Here is a 20,308-nt window from a genome sequence, read left to right as displayed (position 1 = left end):
CCTCTTGCGTATACTTTTGCATTAAAAATAAATTCCGTTGGTTATTAGCCCAATTATATTTGTTCCAGTTTTCTATAGAAGCATCTCTAAGATATTGATTGTAAGTATTATTTACTGTATTTAATAGCTGTATTTCGCGTTTACCTAGTTTCTTTTTTTTATAAGCCATAAATGTGATCATCTCTGATTTTAAAACTGCTTTTGCAGTTTCCCAGTAAAGTATTGGTTCCCCTATATGTTGGCTATTAGTAATCCTAAAACCCTCTAATTTATTCCTTAAAAAAATTAAAGAATTCTGTATTTTCTGCCCAATATTTAGGGAAGAAAAATTATTCCCCTTTTTAATTCGAGATCCATATATTAAACCTATCGGTGCATGGTCAGATATTGTTATAGGGTATATAGATGTATCTGTGACTAATGGTATTAAGCTTTTTGAAACTAATAAGTGATCTATCCTTGAATAGGATCTATGGGTTTTTGAGATACAAGTATAATTCCGGACTCCTGGGTTCCTATATCTCCATAGATCACATAAGACGATGTTGGCAAATATATCTTTGAAAATCTTAGTCTCTCTACGAGAATTCCTTCCTGGATCCTTCTTATTTCCAAGCTGGAATCTGTCTATTGGCATTCTAGGGACCATATTAAAATCACCCCCTAAAATTATTTTTGTGTCAAAATATTCCAGTAATTTACACTGAAGTTCATCCCAAAATTTTTTATTATACTCATTAGGTCCATATACGTTGCAAATTGTAAAAACTTCAGAATTAATTTCTACTTTAATAATAGCTATGCGCTCATTCTCTTCTACTTTTTTTTCCACAATTCTATAATTTAAGTTTTTATTGATAAGTATAGCTACTCCTCTTTTCCTTGTTTTACAATCAGTTGCAATAATTTCACCTACCCAGTTACACTTTAATTTCATATTTTCGATCTCCTTTAAATGGGTCTCCTGAATTAAGGCAATATCTGTTCCTAATGTTTTCAAATATTTTATTATAGCCTTCCTTTTAATAGGGGATGTTATCCCACCAACGTTCCATGAAATTATCTTGAGTTTTTGCATTATCTTACTATATAATTATAAAAATGTGTATTCATAAAGTATTAGATTATAGTTAGGGGTGTATTTAAAAGAGCCAGCGAGCAATGAAAAAGGAGGGGGGCTGGGAGGGACCGCAGGGCAAGAGAGGGAGGAGAGAAGAGAAAAAAAAAAAAAACATCCTTAACAACAAGGTTTACCCTTATTGCTTGTTTACTCTTTCTTATAAAATTTGCACACATATTTAAAATCAAACAATATGTAACCAATATTAAAAAAAAAACCTAACTTATTATTCCAACTCGTTACGATCTCCTTAGGCAATTTTAAAAAAATGCTTAACTTCTTCAGGATCTTCGAAAACTTTCACCCCTTCTTCACCCTCATATTTCAATTTTGCTGGATATATAACAACTGCTTTGTGCCCTGCTGCTATTAAGCTTGTACACAAGGAAGTCATTCTTCTTCTTTTATTCAGTGTTTCCATAGAATAATCACTGAACATTAACAGCTTTTTCCCGTAAAATTCCAAACTTCCTTTCTTTCTATATAAATTCATAATTTTAACTTTGTCTTGGAAGTCTAGGAATTTAGCAATTACTGATCTAGGTTTTTGCTCAGTGAGATTCTGGCTTCTTGCCCCTATTCTATGCACTCTTTCTATCCTTAATGGTAGGGCTTTCTCTTCAACCCCTAGTATCCTAGGTAACTGTAATGACATAAATTCCTGTAGACTTTCTTCCATACCCCTTTCTAGTAGACCTATAATTCTTACATTGTTTCTACGTGCTCTATTTTCTAGATCTTCTATTTTTGCACATAGATCCGATATTTGACTGCTATTCTTGTTCTGTATCTGTTCTAGTCGAAATCTCTTTTCATATGCAGTGTCTTAAAGGTTGAACTAAGACTTTTAATTTCAAGAAAGCAAAATTATAGACCAGTTAGTCTGACATCAATAGTGGGGAAGCTATTTTGAAGGGATTATAAGAGATTATATTGATGAGCATATTCGTGTAAACAAGATTATGACTTCTAATCAGCATGGTTTTAGGAGAAATAGATCATGTCAAACTAATCTAATTAGATTCTATGAGGAAGTAAAAATATAGATAAAGGGGAATCAGTTGATGTTATATACTTAGATTTTGCAAAGGCATTTGATACAGTACCACATGAGAGATTGATGCACAAAATTAAGGGACTGGGAATAGCTGAAAATGTTAGCTCATAGATAAATAACTGGATAAAAGATAGGGAGCAACGAGTAGTAGTAAATGTATCATACTCAGATTGGACAAAGGAAATCAGTGCAGTCCCCCAGAGATCAGTACTGGGCCCTGTTCTTTTTAATATTTTTATAAATGACTTGGAGCAAGGATTAAATAGTGAAATCTCTATTTTTGCAGATGATACTAAATTAAGTAAGGTCATTAGGTCAGAGCAGGATGAACTTTCAACTATGGGCAAGTAAATGGAAAATGAGATTTAATACGGAAAAATGCAAGGTTCTATATTTTGGAAGTAAAAATAAGCAGGCAACGTATTTTTTAACCTTTAACGACCGAGGATGTGCAGGGTACGTCCTCTTAAAAAAGTCACTTAACGACCAAGGACGTACCCTGCACGATCTCAGTTTGGAAAGCAGCTGGAAGCGATCCTGATCACTTCCAGCTACTTTCCAGTTATTGCAGGATGCCTCGATATCGAGGCATCCTGCAATAACAATTTTTTACCCTCCTGTGCAGAGAGAGCCACTCTGTGGCCCTCTCTGCACTGGACATCAATGGCCGCATTCGTTGGTGGGTGGGAGCTGAAGAGGTAGGTGGGCGGCCATCAATGGCTTCTTAGTCAGAGTGAAGGACAGGATCGCCGGGGGCACGCACGGGTGCGCTCTTGCACGGGGGCGGCGGCGGGCGGGCGCGTGCACGGGGAGGGAGCGGGTGGGAGCCGCTTACACTACAGAAATTTTTTTTTTATATAATGGGGAGAAAGGAGGGATAAAATCCCTGATGAAAGTCATCTAAGTGATCTGGGAGGGGGTGGGGGATTGGGCTTGGGGGGGGAAGCTACACTGCAGAAAAAAACTAAAATAAATTAAAAAAAAACATTTTTATTTGCAACTGGGTACTGGCAGACAGCTGCCAGTACCCAATATGGCCCCCAATAAGGCAGAGGGGGAGGGTTGGAGAGCTGTTTTGGGGGGGATCAGGGAGGTTGGGGGCTAAGGTGGGGGACCCTACACAGCAGCATATGTAAATATGCTAAAAAAAAAAAAGATACCTTTTATTTTAGTGCTGGCAGACTTTCTGCCAGTACTTAAGATGGCGGGGACAATTGTGGGGTGGGGGAGGGAAGAGAGCTCTTTGGGAGGGATCAGGGGGTGTGATGTGTCAGGAGGGAGGCTGATCTCTACACTAAAGCTAAAATTAACCCTGCAAGCTCCCTAATTAACCCCTTCACTACTGGGCATAATTCACGTGTTGTGCGCAGTGGCATTTAGTGGCCTTCTAATTACCAAAAGCAACACCAAAGCCATATATGTCTGCTATTTCTGAACAAAGGGGATCCCAGAGAAGCATTTACAACCATTTGTGCCATAATTGCACAAGCTGTTTGTAAATAATTTCAGTGAGAAACCTAAAGTTTGTGAAAAAGTTGACTATTTTTTTTAATTTGATCGCATTTGGCGGGGAAATGGCGGCATGAAATATACCAAAATGGGCCTAGATCAATACTTGGGGTTGTCTACTACACTACACTAAAGCTAAAATGAACCCTACAAGCCCCTAGAAGCTCCCTAATTAACCCCTGCACTGCTGAGCATAATACACGTGTGGTGCGCAGCAGCATTTAGGGGCCTTCTAATTACCAAAAAGCAACGCCAACGTCATATATGTCTGCTATTTCTGAACAAAGGGGATCCCAGAGAAAAAATTACAACCATTTATGCCATAATTGCACAAGCTGTTTGTAAATAATTTCAGTTAAAACCTAAAGTTTGTGAAAAAGTGAACATTTTTTTTTTATTTGATCCCATTTGGTGGTGAAATGGTGGCATGAAATATACCAAAATGGGCCTATATCAATACTTTGGGATGTCTTCTAAAAAAATATATATATATATACATGTCAATGGATATTCAGGGATTCCTGAAAGATATCAGTGTTCCAATGTAACTAGCGCTAATTTTGAAAAAAAAGTGGTTTGGAAATAGCAAAGTGCTACTTATATTTATGGCAAGTTACATGTTCTTTGCAAAAAAGCAAAGAACATGTAAACATTGGGTATTTCTAAACTCTGGACAAAATTTAGAAACTATTTAACATTTAACATGGGTGTTTTTTGGTGGTTGTAGATGTGTAACAGATTTTGGGGGTCAAAGTTAGAAAAAGTGTGTGTTTTTTTTCCATTTTTTTCCTCATATTTTACAATTATTTTATAGTAAATGATAAGATATTATGAAAATAATGGTATCTTTAGAAAGTCCATTTAATGGCGAGAAAAACGGTATATAATATGTGTGGGTACAGTAAACGAGTAAGAGGAAAATTACAGCTAAACACAAACACCGCAGAAATGTAAAAATAGCCCTGGTCCCAAACAGACAGAAAATTGAAAAGTGCTATGGTCATTAAGGGGTTAAATGGGACAAGACTTAGCCAAACAGAGGAGGAAAGGGATTTTGGAGTAGTAATAGATAACAAGCTAAAGATGGGTGCACAATACATGTATTGAAAGAGGCATTGATTCAAGGGAGGAAAGCATAATTCTGTCACTATATAAAGCCCTGGTAAGACCTCACCTTGAGTATGGAGTGCAGTTCTGGGGACCGATATCAAAAAAAGATATTGCAGAACTAGAAAAAGTTCAGAGAAGGGCCACAAAGATAATAAGGGGATTGGATAAATTAACCTATGAGGAGAGGCTAGCCAAACTGGGTCTGTTTTCTTTATAAAAAAGGAGCTTGAGAGGTGACATGATTACTTTATATAAATATATTCAAGGCCCATATACAGAGATGGCAGAAGCTCTGTTTATTCCAAGAAAATTGTTTCTGACAAGAGGTCACAATTTAAGGTTGGAGGAAAGGAGATTTAATCTCCTGCAACGGAAACATTTTTTCACTGTAAGAGCAATACAATTGTGGAACTTATTACCGAAGGAGGCAGTGAATGCCAATACCCTAGATACATTTAAAAATAGTCAAAAGACTTCCGGTGGGTGGTGTATCAAGATGGTCGCAAGTCAGACCGGCTCTGCCTAAGATCATACTATTTATCCTATCCTAGGATCAATTCTTTGCCATCCTGCTAGCCCTTAACGGTTTTAGCTGTTCGGGCACTCATAAGGATCAAGGTTCACATCTCTTGGCCCCCGGAATGACAAAAAAGTGTAGAGAAGGAGTAAGCTGTGGTGTGCGCTGTTTGCTACACAGCTAAGGACAAATACAAGCACGGGGACCCCCCCAGCTAAAATGGAACACCGAAATAAGGACATTTTAATGGCCATGCAAGACTGGCTTCTGCCAGCACTGAACAAACTTGAGTCCACCCTGCAAACCTTACTGACAGATACCCAGATTACGGGACCCTCTTCAAGATGGCATCGCCTTCCAAAAGAGCCCTTTGGCGATTATGCTTATGTGAACCCGGAGACGCATCAGATGGAGCACGGAGAGAGACCAGAGGGACAACTACCGAAAAGCTTAGCGGCGCCTCTCCTGTCCTGCCCGACAATGCACCTGGATACAGCCATCAGGAGTTGGAAACTGTGCACAGCACTATAGAGCCAGTAATGGCGGCGGTGGGTTTCTTTGAGGATCCTCTTTTTAGGCAGGATGTAAAGTCAGCCTCAGTGACCAGCAACTACCCCGCGGAGACGCCGTTACATTCAACTCCTACTTTGAGGCAGACCCCTACTAAGGTATCATCTGAGCCAGCTGAGTAAACAACCATGATATTTCTATCTACTAGACTGTATGGAAGGGTGCGATTAGCTAACACATCACAGGCTTGCACATCTGAAGTGCTAGAATCCCTATGCTTTACATGCTTTGGGAGCTGCTGGAGGGGACAGTCAGGGCTTTGTTTGCCTACCGGTGTTGGGTGACTTTGTTCATGAGACTATGTTCTGACGGGACACTGCCCTGGAACCCTGCACGACACTGCTCTGCTGTCAAAGCATTACAGTAACAAGCATTGGTTAATGTTCCATGGGATAAGAGACTTTGTGCATTATCAAACGTTTGAGACTTTTGTTCCGGCACTCACTGAGCCCTTGTGGTCCCCCTCTGCTAATCTTTGATAGTTTTAACGTGGAGCTGTCTATTGTCTGTATTAGCCCGGTTGGCAATTATTATTTAGATTTTAAATTTGTTTATTTTGTACATTATATGTCAGGTTGGCTCTCTTTAACTACCCTAGGACAAGCAACCTACTATTTTACCAATGCCTTGGTATTATTTACTCAAATAAGTGGGAAACTGCATTAAAAGGCCCCCAGAACAATATTATACTACTTGTATGCATACCCTTGGATGATATCTCAGACACCATAGACATAGTGCTGCCTTGCCTGATCTAATAGCCCCTGACTGGATATAATTATTACCTGGTCGACCCCCTGACACTATTTCTTTGTTCACCTGCCCCTATTGTTTATAAGACCATGACCTAAGCTTATTCCTACGAACACTTCACTGGTGTGAATTGGAAACACTTTATAAACCTTCCTTTGTCATACTGCTATCTAACCATATAAATTCCTGTTGCTTGTAAGTTAGCTATATGATATTATAATAACACTGCACATATGGCCAAGAAGATTAAGTAATAAATCATAGGCTTGAAGTTAGAGTTTTAGCCTCAAGGACAATATCCTGTATAGTGACATCTTTATGCATGTTCAAATGACATAACCCTATTGCATGTGTACTCTGTTTGCAGGGTTCTTGTTTTATTTTAATTTTAATTTTTCTTTACTCTCTTTGATGTTCTATAAGTTTAATGTTATGCTGATTGTTATCTATATTGACATAGACTGTGTGACAAATTATGCTGTTGTCTGATCGGTAATCTATTTAAAACATGTCAACATAAATATTTCTTTAACGGTTTGTTAAATATTCCTTACATCTGGACGCCTGCAGCACATTTCTCACTTGCCTATACTTAAAACACCCTGATTCAAGCAGAGGATTTACGTAAGAATTATCAAAATATTCTCAGCATTAGGCTAATGATATACTCTTCACAGGCCGCTAATCATGCCGAGTCTCTCAGTATCTAGGTGGAGGGGGCAGCTTATGCTAATTTTTTTTTTTTCGTTTTGTTTGTTTGTGTGTTTAGTTTGTGTGTATGTAGTGTATGTTATATTTAAAATTACTAAAAAAAAACAATATTGTGGTACAAGCATATATTTATCCGAATATGTGTAGACTCTTTGAAAATATTCAGTTAATATATTGTGTCGCTACAATTTAATGTATTGAATTTACTGTATTGAATTTTCTACCTTTTTTAATCCACCCTGCGAGGTGGACCACTGACATACTTTGTATTACTGTACTCATTATTGGTTATAAATAAAAGTAAAAAAAAAATAAAAAATAGTCTGGATACATTTCTGTATATAAACAAAATTCATGGATATGATTGCCAGTATTAAATGGGTCACCTTTTAGTGGGGTTATTTAAGCTTAACTGGAGCTTTTTGTAAATATTTTAGATTGGTATGGGTTGAACTCGATGGACTTCGGGTTTTTTTCAACCTTATCTACTATGTTACTATGATTCAGATAGGGCATATTATTTTAAACAACTTTCTAATTTACTTTTTTCATCAGATTTGCTTTGTTCTCTTGGTATATTTAGTTGAAAGCTAAACCTAGGTAGGCTCATATGCTAATTTCTAAGGCCTTGAAGGCGCCTCTTAATCTGAATGCATTTGACAGTTTTTCACCACTAGAGGGCGTTAGTTCATGTGTTTCATATAAATAACATTGACCTCATGCACGTGTAGTTATTTAAGAGACAGCACTAATTGCCTGAAATGAAAGTCTGTCAAAAGATCTGAGATAAGGAGGCAGTCAGCAGAAGCTTAGATATACGGTAAGTAGAAAGGTAAAAAGTGTATTTATATAACAGTGTTAGTTATGCTAAACTGGGGAATGGTAAAAAAAGGGATTATCTATCTTTTTAAACAATAACATTTGTGTAATTTACTATCCCTTTAAAAACAGTCTTAAAAATATAAAAACACAAAATTAATCATTCAGCCGCAAGAGCTTAAAGGACACACAATAAGGTTCCAATAGGACTCATACTACAGAATTAGTAAATTAATTCCAAATTGAAAAGTTAACTTTGCTAAGACATTAATGGCAAATAATAATAATAATTATAATTTAACTGTGGGGAAAAAGCAGTCCAAATTATAGCTTCTCATATATTGAAGTTAGAATAAGAAGTAAATAGTCAAAATGTGACAATTTTCCTATATTATTAGAAACAATGTGTTTCTAAAAAAAATGTGTGAAATTTATTTTCTCTTTATGGGGAACTAGGTAATGTCTATCACATTAACTGCACACAAAAGAATATTATATTTAATATTCAAAAGCAACATGATGTTAAGGTAACACCACTTTTTTTGTAAAAAATAACAATATAAAAAAAAAAAATACTAAGTTAAAGATAAGTTAAAGGGACAGTCTACACTAGAATTTATATTGTTTAAAAAAAAAGATAATCCATGTATTACCCATTTCCCAGTTTTGCATAACTAACACATTTATATTAATACACTTTTTGCCTTTGTAATTACCTTGTATCTAAGCCTCTGCAGACTGCCCCCTTATTTCAGTTCTTTTGACAGACATGCATTTTAGCCAATCAGTGTTGACTCCTAGTTAAATCCAGAGGCATGCACACAATGTTATCTATATGGCACACATGAACTAACGCCTTCTAGTTGTGAAAAAATCAAAATGCATTCAGATAAGAGGCGGCGTTCAAGGGCGAAGAAATTAGCATATGAGCCTCTTAGGTTTAATTTTCAACTAAGAAAACCAAGAGAACAAAGCAAAATTGATTATAAAAGTACATTGGAAAGCTGTTTAAAATTTACACGCCCTATTTAAATGATGAAAGTTTATTTTTGACTAGACTGTCCCTTTAAAATGTTGTATGTATTAAATCTGCACTGTTTTCTTTTTCTTTTTTTTTCTTCTTTCAAAACATTTTATTTTGGACATTGCACTCAATTTCAAACATAAACCATACTTATACTAAAATCCATGAAGATATTTAGATTTTTATTTCATTTTTGATACAAAAAATGTTTGAAAATGGATTTATAAATTCTTACTAAAATTGGTGAACCACTTGAATCCTATGAGGCCTATTTATCAAGCCGGCAACAGCAAATACACTGGAATTCCGCAACGTAATTGTGGCGAGCCTTATTCACCTTATTTATCAAAGCCTACAGACCGGCAAAAGTTGAAATCTGTGACGTAACATACGATCCGCCGGTCTCAATCCGACACAGATCGATGCTTACGTCATTAAAGATGTTCCGAATACAAATTCCGCACTATCTGACAACTTTTGCAAGTTATCAAACTTCTAACAGGTATGCTCGCCACTATTCCGGCCCAGCGTACCTGGTTTTCAATCCGCAACCCTGGAGGCCGCGGATGCCATAGGAATCAATGGGAGTCTGAAAGCAGCGGAAGCTCATGTTCACTGCTGCCCGATATCCCATTGATTTCTATTGTAGAATAAAAGTTATGTTTACACCTAACACCCTAACATAAGCCCCGAGTCTAATCTGCCGCCCCCAAAATCGCAGCAACCTACATAATGTTATTAACCCATATCCTGCCGCTCCCGGACCCCACCGCAAATAAATGTATTAACCTCTATTCCGCTGCTCCCGGACCCCGCCGCAACTAAATAAAGTTATTAACTCCTAAACCGCCGCTCCCGGAGCCCACCGCAACTAACTAAATGTATTAAACCCCTGGCTTCCCACATCACTACCACTTACTTAATCTATTAACCCCTAAACCGCCAGCCCCCCACATCACCATAAACTAAATTAAGCTATTAACTTCTAAACCTAACAACCCGCTAACTTTACATTAAATATTAACTCATCCCTATCTTATAATAAATTTAAACTTACCTTTAGAATTAAATTAAACAATATTAAACTACTAATTAACCTACCCTAACTATTATACTAAAATTAAATTAAACTATATGAAACTATTAATTAACCTACCCTAACTATTATACTAAAATTACATTAAACTACAAATTAAATTAACTATATTATATAATTAAAAACCTAACCCTACTCAAGTTATTTAAATCTACTATAAAGAATTACTAAGTTACAAAAAACTAACAACTAAGTGACAAAAAATAAAAAACACTAAATTACACAAAATAAAAAAAGAAATGATCAAATATTTAAACTAATTACACCTAATCTAATAGCCCTATGAAAATAAAAAGCCCCCCAAAATTGAACTCCCCCTAGCCTACAATAAACTACCAATCGCCCTTAAAAGTGCCTTTTGCTGGGCATTGCCCCTAAAAAATCAGCTCTTTTACCTGTAAAAAAATACAAATACCCCCCAAAAGTATAACCCACCACCCACACAACCAAACCCCCCAAATAAAAACCTATCCAAAAAATCTAAGCTCCCCATTGCCATGAAAAGGGCAAAAAAACTAACACTAACCCCCGAAGATCCACTTACAGTTTTTGAAGACCCGACATCCATTCTCAATGAAGCAGCAGAAGTCCTCAGTGAAGCCGGCCGAAGTCTTCATCCAAGCCGGCAGAAGTCTTCATCCAGACGGCATCTTCTATCTTCATCCATCCGGCGTGGAGCGGCTCCATCTTCAAGACATCCGGTGCAGAGCATCCTCTTCTTAAGACATCTTCTTTACAATGAGGTTTCCCTTTAAATGACGTCATCCAAGATGGCGTCCCTTACAGATATGATAGAATTCTATCAGCCAATAGGAATTAAGGTAGAAAAAATCCTATTGGCTGTTGCAATCAGCCAATAGGATTGAGCTTTCATCCTATTGGCTGATCCAATCAGCCAATAGGATTGAGCTCACATTCTATTGGCTGATTGGAACAGCCAATAGAATGTGAGCTCAATCCTATTGGCTGATTGCAACAGCCAATATATTTTTTTCTAACTTAAAGGGACAGTCAACACCTTTATTACCAATTCCCCAGTTTTGCATATCCAACACAGTTATAATAATACACGTTTTACCTCTGTAATTATCTTGTATCTAAGCCTCTGCTGACTGCTCCCTTATTTCAGTTCTTTTGACAGACATGCAGTTTAGCCAATCAGTGCTCACTCCTAGGTCACTTTACGTGCATGAGCTCAGTGTTATCTATATGAAACATGTGAAGTAATGCACTCTAGTGGTCAAAATGTATTCAGATTAGAGGCAGTCTTCAAGGTCTAAGAAATTAGCATATGAACCTCCTAGGTTTAGCTTTCAACTAAGAATACCAAGAGAACAAAGCAAAATTGGTGATAAAAGTAAATTGGGAAGTTGTTTAAAATTGCATGCCCTATTTAAATCATGAAAGTTTTTTTGGGACTTGACTGTCCCTTTAATTCCTATTGGCTGATAGAATTCTATCAGCCAATCAGACTGTAAGGAATGTCATCTTGGATGACATTATTTAAAGGGAAACCTCATTGTAAAGAAGACGTCGGAAGAAGATGGAGCCGCTCCGCGCCGGATGGATGAAGATAGAAGATGTCGTCTGGATGAAGACTTCTGCCGGCTTGGATGAAGACTTTGGCCTGCTTGGATGAAGACTTCTGCAAGCTTCACTGAGGACTTCTGCCGCTTCATTGAGGATGGATGTCGGGTCTTCAAAAATTGTAAGTGGATCTTCGGGGGTTAGTGTTAGGTTTTTTTATGGGTTTATTGGATGGGTTTCATTTTTAGCTTAGGGTTTGGGCGGAAAAAGAGCTAAATGCCCTTTTAATCGCAATACCCATCCAAATCCCCTTTTCATGGCAATGGGGAGCTTAGGTTTTTTAGATAGAATTTTATTTGGGGGGTTGGTTGTGTGGGTGGTGGGTTTTACTGTTGGGGAGGTGTTTGTATTTTATTTTACAGGAAAAAGAGCTGATTTCTTTAGGGCAATGCCCCGCAAAAGGCCCTTTTAAGGGCCATTGGTAGTTTATTGTAGGCTACATTTTTTTTTTTTTGGGGGGGGGGGCTTTTTTATTTTCATAGCGCTATTAGATTAGGTGTAATTAGTTTAAATATTTGATATTTGTGTAATTTAGTGTTTGTTGTTTTTGTAACTTAGTGTTTTTTATTTTTTGTAACTTAGTTGTTAGTTTTTTTGTAACTTATTAATTTTTAATAGTAGATTTAAATGATTTGAGTAGGGTTAGGTGTTTAAATATTTAGTATAGTTAATTTAATTGTTAGTTTAATTTAATTTTAGTATAATAGTTAGGGTAGGTTAAATATTAGTTTAATATAGTTTAATGTAATTTTAGTATAATAGTTAGGGTAGGTTAATTAATAGTTTATTATAGTTTAATAAGTATACCTAGCTATGGGTTAATAAACTAACGTTAAAAATAGCCCAGCAGAATATATATCTTAGGAAAGTTCCATATAAATTAGCGTGTAAACGAACTGGTTAAATAAATCGAGGTACATGCAACTGAATATGAATTTTGTACAAATTTATTCTTAGTTGAAATAGTATAAAAAAATAGTATAAAAAACCATCAAAAATTCTCTCATACAAATGGCCCACACTCTTCACTCGCAACAACTTCAAAGTCTAAATAGCTACCACAAAGAATAATAGCAATACTAGAACAATTTAATACTAAAATAATGTTAAAACATTGTGGTGATAAATACAGTGAAAAGACAGTCGTCTAAGATCAATATGCACAATTGAATATTTTAAGCCGTTTGATTATAGTATGACTTTCTGGCTGGGGTTCTATTTCCTTTACAAGTCTCTGCTTGTTAAACACTTTCTCTTATTACGGCCACAATCGAACAAACAAAGGCCTGTCTCCAATGGGCTATGGCAACCCGTAAAACAAATAGTTCTTGTTATTAGCCCTGTCACAGAGGAGAATCCAGCTTTCACCTTTGCAAAAAGGGGGAGTTCCTCAGTTTGAAGTCTGCAGTCTTATGCAAATGGGGGCGGATTCCCCAGTATCAGATCAGCAATCTTTTGAGGGTTCCTAAATAGGAACAATAATAACAAACACCAGAGTCTATTTTTGTTAAAATCCCACAGACAATCTTAGTCCGGTTTGAATGTTACTTAGCGGGGAGTTATTGACAATACAGATACTCTCACCTGCTGCTCCTTGTCTGGGTATGTCAGCTCCTGTATGGATTTGTTGTTTAGGATAAGTTGCGGACCTCCTAGTCCCTGAATGTAACTTTCTTCACTTGCGCAAGAAGTTGGCTTTTTTGGGTCGAAGCCCCCCAAGAGAAGGACCCTCATTAAGAAATGTGAAAAATCAAAGATTAGACACACCAAGAATAGGAAAAAGACAAAAAGAGGAGTCAGAGGAGGAAGGGGAAAGAATGGAGGCAAAAAGACAGAAATAATAAAAAAACGAGTAAAGGGATCTTTAACTTAAGTGCAAGAGAATTAAGTAAAAATGAGGAAAAGATATTAAAACTGGGACTTTCTTTTGCACCATCGAAACCACTAAATAAATTTGAAACTCATGTCAACATGAGGAAATACGTAAGAAATACGTAAGAAAGAAGAGATGTATCAACATACTTCTCTGAAGACTAAGTCTAATTTCTACCCTAGTAACGATAAGAGTAGCAACCTAGAAACATTTGAGAAGATGGTCCTAGCTGACCTAAGGAAATTGGAGGGATCAGGTAAACATAATAAGAAAAATCTGACTAAAAAAGAAAGAGAAATATTAAAGGAATTACAAGATGATGAGACCATTACCATAAAAATGGCAGATAAAGGGGGGGTAGTTATTCTAGATACTGTAAAATATAAAGAAGAAGCAGATAGACTATTGAATGACAAGAAGACATATAGAAAGTTGGCTTTGGATCCAACAAATAAATATTTAGAGAAATTAAATAAGATACTTCTGAAAGGACAAGATGAGGGAATTTTAACAGACAAAGAATATATATATTTAAAACCGCAATATCCAATAATTCCTATTTTTTACTACCTGCCGAAAGTACATAAAAACTTAGTGAATCCACCCGGAAGACCTATTGTCTCCGGCATAGGATCTCTTACGGCCAACTTATCTGAATATGACGATAAGTTTCTACAGAAATATGTAGTCAAATTAGACACCTATTTAAAAGATTCTACCAGCTTACTAAAATTACTTAATGAAATAGAATGGAAGGAAGACTATCTATTAGCTACCTGTGATGTGGTATCGTTATATACTAATATTAACCATACTCTTGGTATAGAGGCAATAGAGGGATTTTTACAACAAGATTCAGGTCTAAAAAAGAGCAGGGGATTTTTCTAATAGAATGCATCCGCTTCATTCTAGAACATAACTATTTCTCATTCGACAGCAACTATTATCTGCAAATAGAAGGAACAGCAATGGGCACGAGATTCGCACCGAGCTACGCAAATCTGTTTATGGGAGACTGGGAAAATAGATTTCTCCAGTTTGCGGGGCTCGGTGCAAATCTCGTGCTTTTTAAAAGATATATTGATGATATTATCATCCTATGGAAAGGGAGCGAAGAAGACTTGACTAATATGTTTGGAATAATGAACAATAATGATAAAGGATTATCTTTTACTTATCAAATAAGCAAGGACACTATAACATTTTTAGATCTGGATATCAGGGTGGAAAATAATAAACTAATAACAAAGACCCATTTCAAACCAACTGATTCCAATAACTATATCCATGCGTCCAGTTGCCACTTTTCAAAGTGGAAAAATAATATTCCAGTAGGACAATGCCTGAGAATCAGGAAAAATTGTACTGAAATGGATGATTTTGAAGAACAAATTAAATTACTAGAGGAAAAATTTGTTGAAAGAGGCTACAAAGAGGAGATTATAAATAATGCAGTTATAAGAGCTAGAGAAACAAACAGGGATACACTACTTACTTATAAAACTAAAACCAATTTAATTAGAGATGAATATGATGTACCATTTGTAACCGAATTCAGTGACGACCACAATAGGATAAGGAAAATACTGAGGAAACATTGGCATATTGTCAAAAGCGACCCTATAGTAGGAGATAAATTACCACCTTTCCCTAGAATGGTATTTAAAAAAAACAAAAAATCTCAAATCTATGCTGGCCCCAAGCGAATTCAAAAAAGGTAAAATGTGTCAAAAAGGTAAAGAAAGAGACTTATGGGGTAAAGAACTAAACGGATTCTATCCGTGTATTTCATGCAAGTCATGCAAGCATAGTACAAAAAAGAAAAACATCAGTATTCCAGGATTAAATATTCATTATAAAATTTAAGATGTCCTAAGATGTAATAGTAGGGGTGTGATATATATGTTACAGTGCTCATGTGGCCTGATATATATCGGAGAAACATCAAGAATGTTAAGAGATAGAATCCGTGAGCACCTCTGGCACATTGAAAAAGGCATTTTGGAGACGCATTTGTACCAGCACTTTAGAGAGGTGCATAAAAACAACACTAAAGACCTCAAGTTTTGGGGCCTATGTAAAATAAAAGGCAATTGGAGAGGGGGAAATCTGGACACTTTACTCCTGAAAAAGGAGGCGGAAATGATTTACAACTTTAACACCTTATACCCGAACGGTTTAAATTCTGAACTGGATATAAATCCGTTTTTATCATAATCAGAGTAATAAATTAATAACACTCAATATCTTGCTCCCAAAACACAATTAACTTTTTTTTTCCCTAATTGGAATGCTAACCAGAAATTATACATATATTTTTATAGAATTATATATATTTTTGTTATTTAGAAGATATCTAAAATATACTATATCGAACTCAAAATTATACTGATAGTATAGGAAGGAACTCATCATTTCTATTTATATTCCAAAATGTCAATTTGACTATTGGGCGCATCTATAGCATAGTGGTAAGGTCGTTAGTCTTTAAAGCCAAATCCCCGAGTTCGAATCCCCTAGGTGTAAGGAAGGAAGCTAGCTTTATTTTTATTTTTTATTTTTGTTATTACTATAAACTCTAGCACAGCAGGAGTCTAGGATTTAACTAGAACCTTCCGATATAAGTATACTGTTTTAGGACAGCTAGATTTAAATTGACAGCTAGGTTTATGATCTATAGGTTCAAATAAGACAAATATATACAATTGATATCCTGACATAGTTTTGTCAGTAGGAAGTAGCTTAGAGGTAACATCCTAGCCCCAAGCCCTGGGGATCCTAGGTTCGATCCCCCAAGGGAAATATATATAGTTTTCAAAAGTATTTCTCCTGATTTTTGTCTGGCTTTTTTAGTCTATATTTTATATTTTAAACTATGAGATTAAAAGATTTTTATTTAAGATTTTATGTAAGATTTTTTCAAGGTAACTATAAAGATTAAGGTGTATGACTTTTCTGAAGTTAATTTGGGGTTATTAGCAAGGAAATGATAAAAGGAAAAGTTACCTGTGCAGACATGAGGATCCCACCTTTTGAGAAAAATTCACTTCCAGAGTGACCAGAGGAAGTGAAAAGATGATAGCGAATTGAAGGCAACTAGGGGAGATAAAAGGCAGACTTCACTCTCACACTGTATCTTGAAAAAGCCCCACACCTTAGGGGTGAAACGCGTAGAAAGGTGAAAGACAAACAAGGAGGATATACAGCAATAACCCACTCTGCGTACGGAGAACTTAAAGAGCAGAGAATCGTTGAGAGGCTGTGGTACAAAGGTAACTTAGATAAGACTTGCGCAAGTGAAGAAAGTTACATTCAGGGACTAGGAGGTCCGCAACTTATCCTAAACAACAAATCCATACAGGAGCTGACATACCCAGACAAGGAGCAGCAGGTGAGAGTATCTGTATTGTCAATAACTCCCCGCTAAGTAACATTCAAACCGGACTAAGATTGTCTGTGGGATTTTAACAAAAATAGACTCTGGTGTTTGTTATTATTGTTCCTATTTAGGAACCCTCAAAAGATTGCTGATCTGATACTGGGGAATCCGCCCCCATTTGCATAAGACTGCAGACTTCAAACTGAGGAACTCCCCCTTTTTGCAAAGGTGAAAGCTGGATTCTCCTCTGTGACAGGGCTTATAACAAGAACTATTTGTTTTACGGGTTGCCATAGCCCATTGGAGACAGGCCTTTGTTTGTTCGATTGTGGCCGTAATAAGAGAAAGTGTTTAACGAGCAGAGACTTGTAAAGGAAATAGAACCCCAGCCAGAAAGTCATACTATAATCAAACGGCTTAAAATATTCAATTGTGCATATTGATCTTAGACGACTGTCTTTTCACTGTATTTATCACCACAATGTTTTAACATTATTTTAGTATTAAATTGTTCTAGTATTGCTATTATTCTTTGTGGTAGCTATTTAGACTTTGAAGTTGTTGCGAGTGAAGAGTGTGGGCCATTTGTATGAGAGAATTTTTGATGGTTTTTTATACTATTTTTTTATACTATTTCAACTAAGAATAAATTTGTACAAAATTCATATTCAGTTGCATGTACCTCCATTTATTTAACCAGATAGTTTACACGCTAATTTATATGGAACTTTCCTAAGATATATATTCTGCTGGGCTATTTTTAACGTTAGTTTATTAACCCATAGCTATTTATACTTAGTGTACTTTTAGCGCCACCTACACTCCACGTATCTAGATTCTTTGATTTTCAAACTACCTAGGAAGGAGGTAGTATCAGAGGTTGGCAAAGTGGGTTGAGTCTAGCGCTCCACTCAACTATTTTTTATAACACTATTATAGTTTAATGTAATTTTAGTGTAACAGTTAGGGTAGGTTAATTACTAGTTTACTATAGTTTATTTTAATTCTAAAGGTAAGTTTTTAAATTTATTATAAGATAGGGATGAGTTAATATTTAATGTAAAGTTAGCGGGTTGTTAAGTTTAGGGGTTAATAGCTTAATTTTAGTTTATGGCGATGTGGGGGCTGGCGTTTTAGGGGTTAATAGGTATAGCAAGTGGTAGTGATGTGGGAGGCCAGGGGTTTAGGGGTTAATACATTTATTTGCGGAGGGCTCCGGGAGCGGCGGGATAGGGGTTAATAACTTTTTTACAGTTGCGGTGGGCTCCGGGAGCGGCGGGATAGGGGTTAATAACTTTATTACAGTTGCGGTGGGCTCTGGGAGCGGTGGGATAGGGGTTAATAACTTTATTACAGTTGCGGTGGGCTCCGGGAGCGGTGGGATAGGGGTTAATAACTTTATTACAGTTGCGGTGGGCTCCGGGAGCGATGGAATAGGGGTTAATAACTTTATTTAGTTGCGACGGGGTCCGGGAGTGGCGGGATAGGGGTTAAACATTTTGGTATAGTGGCAGTGTTTAGTGACAGTGTATAAATAAAGTTGGTAAAAAGCCGAATAGCAGCAAGATTGATGACTGTTAGTTAACAACAGTCCACGGCTCATCTCCCCGTACTTGGAGCGCAGCTTTTTGACAGCTTTTTTAATAAATAAGGAGAGTGTATTCAGGTCCGCGGCCGCGATGTTAGGCAATGTCAGGCGAGCGTATTGGTGCTGGTGAATGCAGCATAGTTGACGGCTTGATAAATAGGCCTCTATTTCTGAAAGCAGTCAAACCGGTATCTGTCCCATTAAACCCACACACTGTGTAATTAAAAAGACATTAAAATAATTTTTAGACACGCATCTGCAATTAAACACTTTAGTGGAAAAGATCTGCACTCACAATATTTTGTGCTTAAAACTGTATTTATTTTAGCAAAATTTGAAATTGTTTTCAGTTTAGGAACATGCCCTTTGGAATCCTCTTGAGTATATTTTTTTAAATTTGTTTAATTTTTACAATCTCCAAACACACTCTCCACTGCTGCAGATCCCAAAACGAGGCTTGTGACAAAAATGAGCAGTGACTGGAATAGTCCATCCAGACTTAGCTATGGGGTTGCTAATCTGTAAAAACGGCCAGGAGGACCATGATAAAAATAGCAAAGAAAAAGGAACAGCCGCACTAATAAGGCACCAAGGAGAAGGGCTGATAGAAACAAAAATTTATTGGAACAGTTTAAAATAAGGTATGTGGTAGGCAAACATCCTTGTTTGCCTGCCACATACCTTATTTTAAACTGTTCCAATAATTTTTTGTTTTTATCAGCCCTTCTCCTTGGTGCCTTATTAGTGCGGCTGTTCCTTTTCCTTTGCTTAATTTTTACAATGCATAATTCGTACTGCACAATATTTTGGGTTGGGTTGGCTGTGCTTTGGCAGGTTGAGCAGAAGTCAACATATGGGTGGCACCGGACAGTCCCTGGGAACCATTTTGTGCTTCATAACCCTTAAAACTAGCACCTTATAATTAACTGTATATGCCTCTAAATATGATAAAGCCCTAATTTTATGCATTTTGAATACAGGTATAGATATATAATGAACAATAAATGTAAATATTATTGTTACATTATTAAGTATGTTCCCATAGTATTTACAAATAATTCTGCTGGCATGTTGACATGTTAAAGGGATAAGAAACCCAAAAAATTCCTGTGGTTCAGACAGAGCATACAATTTCAAAAAAGTTTCCAATTTACTTATTCTACCACATTTGCTTAGTTCCCATGATATTTTGTGTTGAATAGATACATGGCAGTAAATAATGCTGCCATCTAGTACTGTTGTAAATGGTTAACATTTTTGCAAAACCGCTGCTATATAGCGCTCCAAAAATGGGCAGGCTCCTCAGCATAATTCCCTGCTTTTCAACAAAGGATAAAAATAGAATTAAAAAAATGGAATCGGGAAAGATTAGAAAGTTGGCCAAAATTGCATGCTCTATCCGAATAATGAAAGAAAACCTTTGGGTCTCATATCCCTTCAATGGCGGATTCAGACAAGTATTTTGTTGTCGGCTAACAAATTTAGATTGCCCTGTTTTATATTTGAATCAAAATGAATTACCTGAGAAAACCAATTATATTTTTAATTAGTTTAAACACAATATTTCACAAAAGGCAAGAGTTAACTATCAGCAT

The sequence above is a fragment of the Bombina bombina genome, chromosome 10, assembly GCF_027579735.1.
Source record: "Bombina bombina isolate aBomBom1 chromosome 10, aBomBom1.pri, whole genome shotgun sequence".
Taxonomy (NCBI): Eukaryota; Metazoa; Chordata; class Amphibia; order Anura; family Bombinatoridae; genus Bombina; species Bombina bombina.
Note: the sequence above shows the minus strand (reverse complement) of the source record.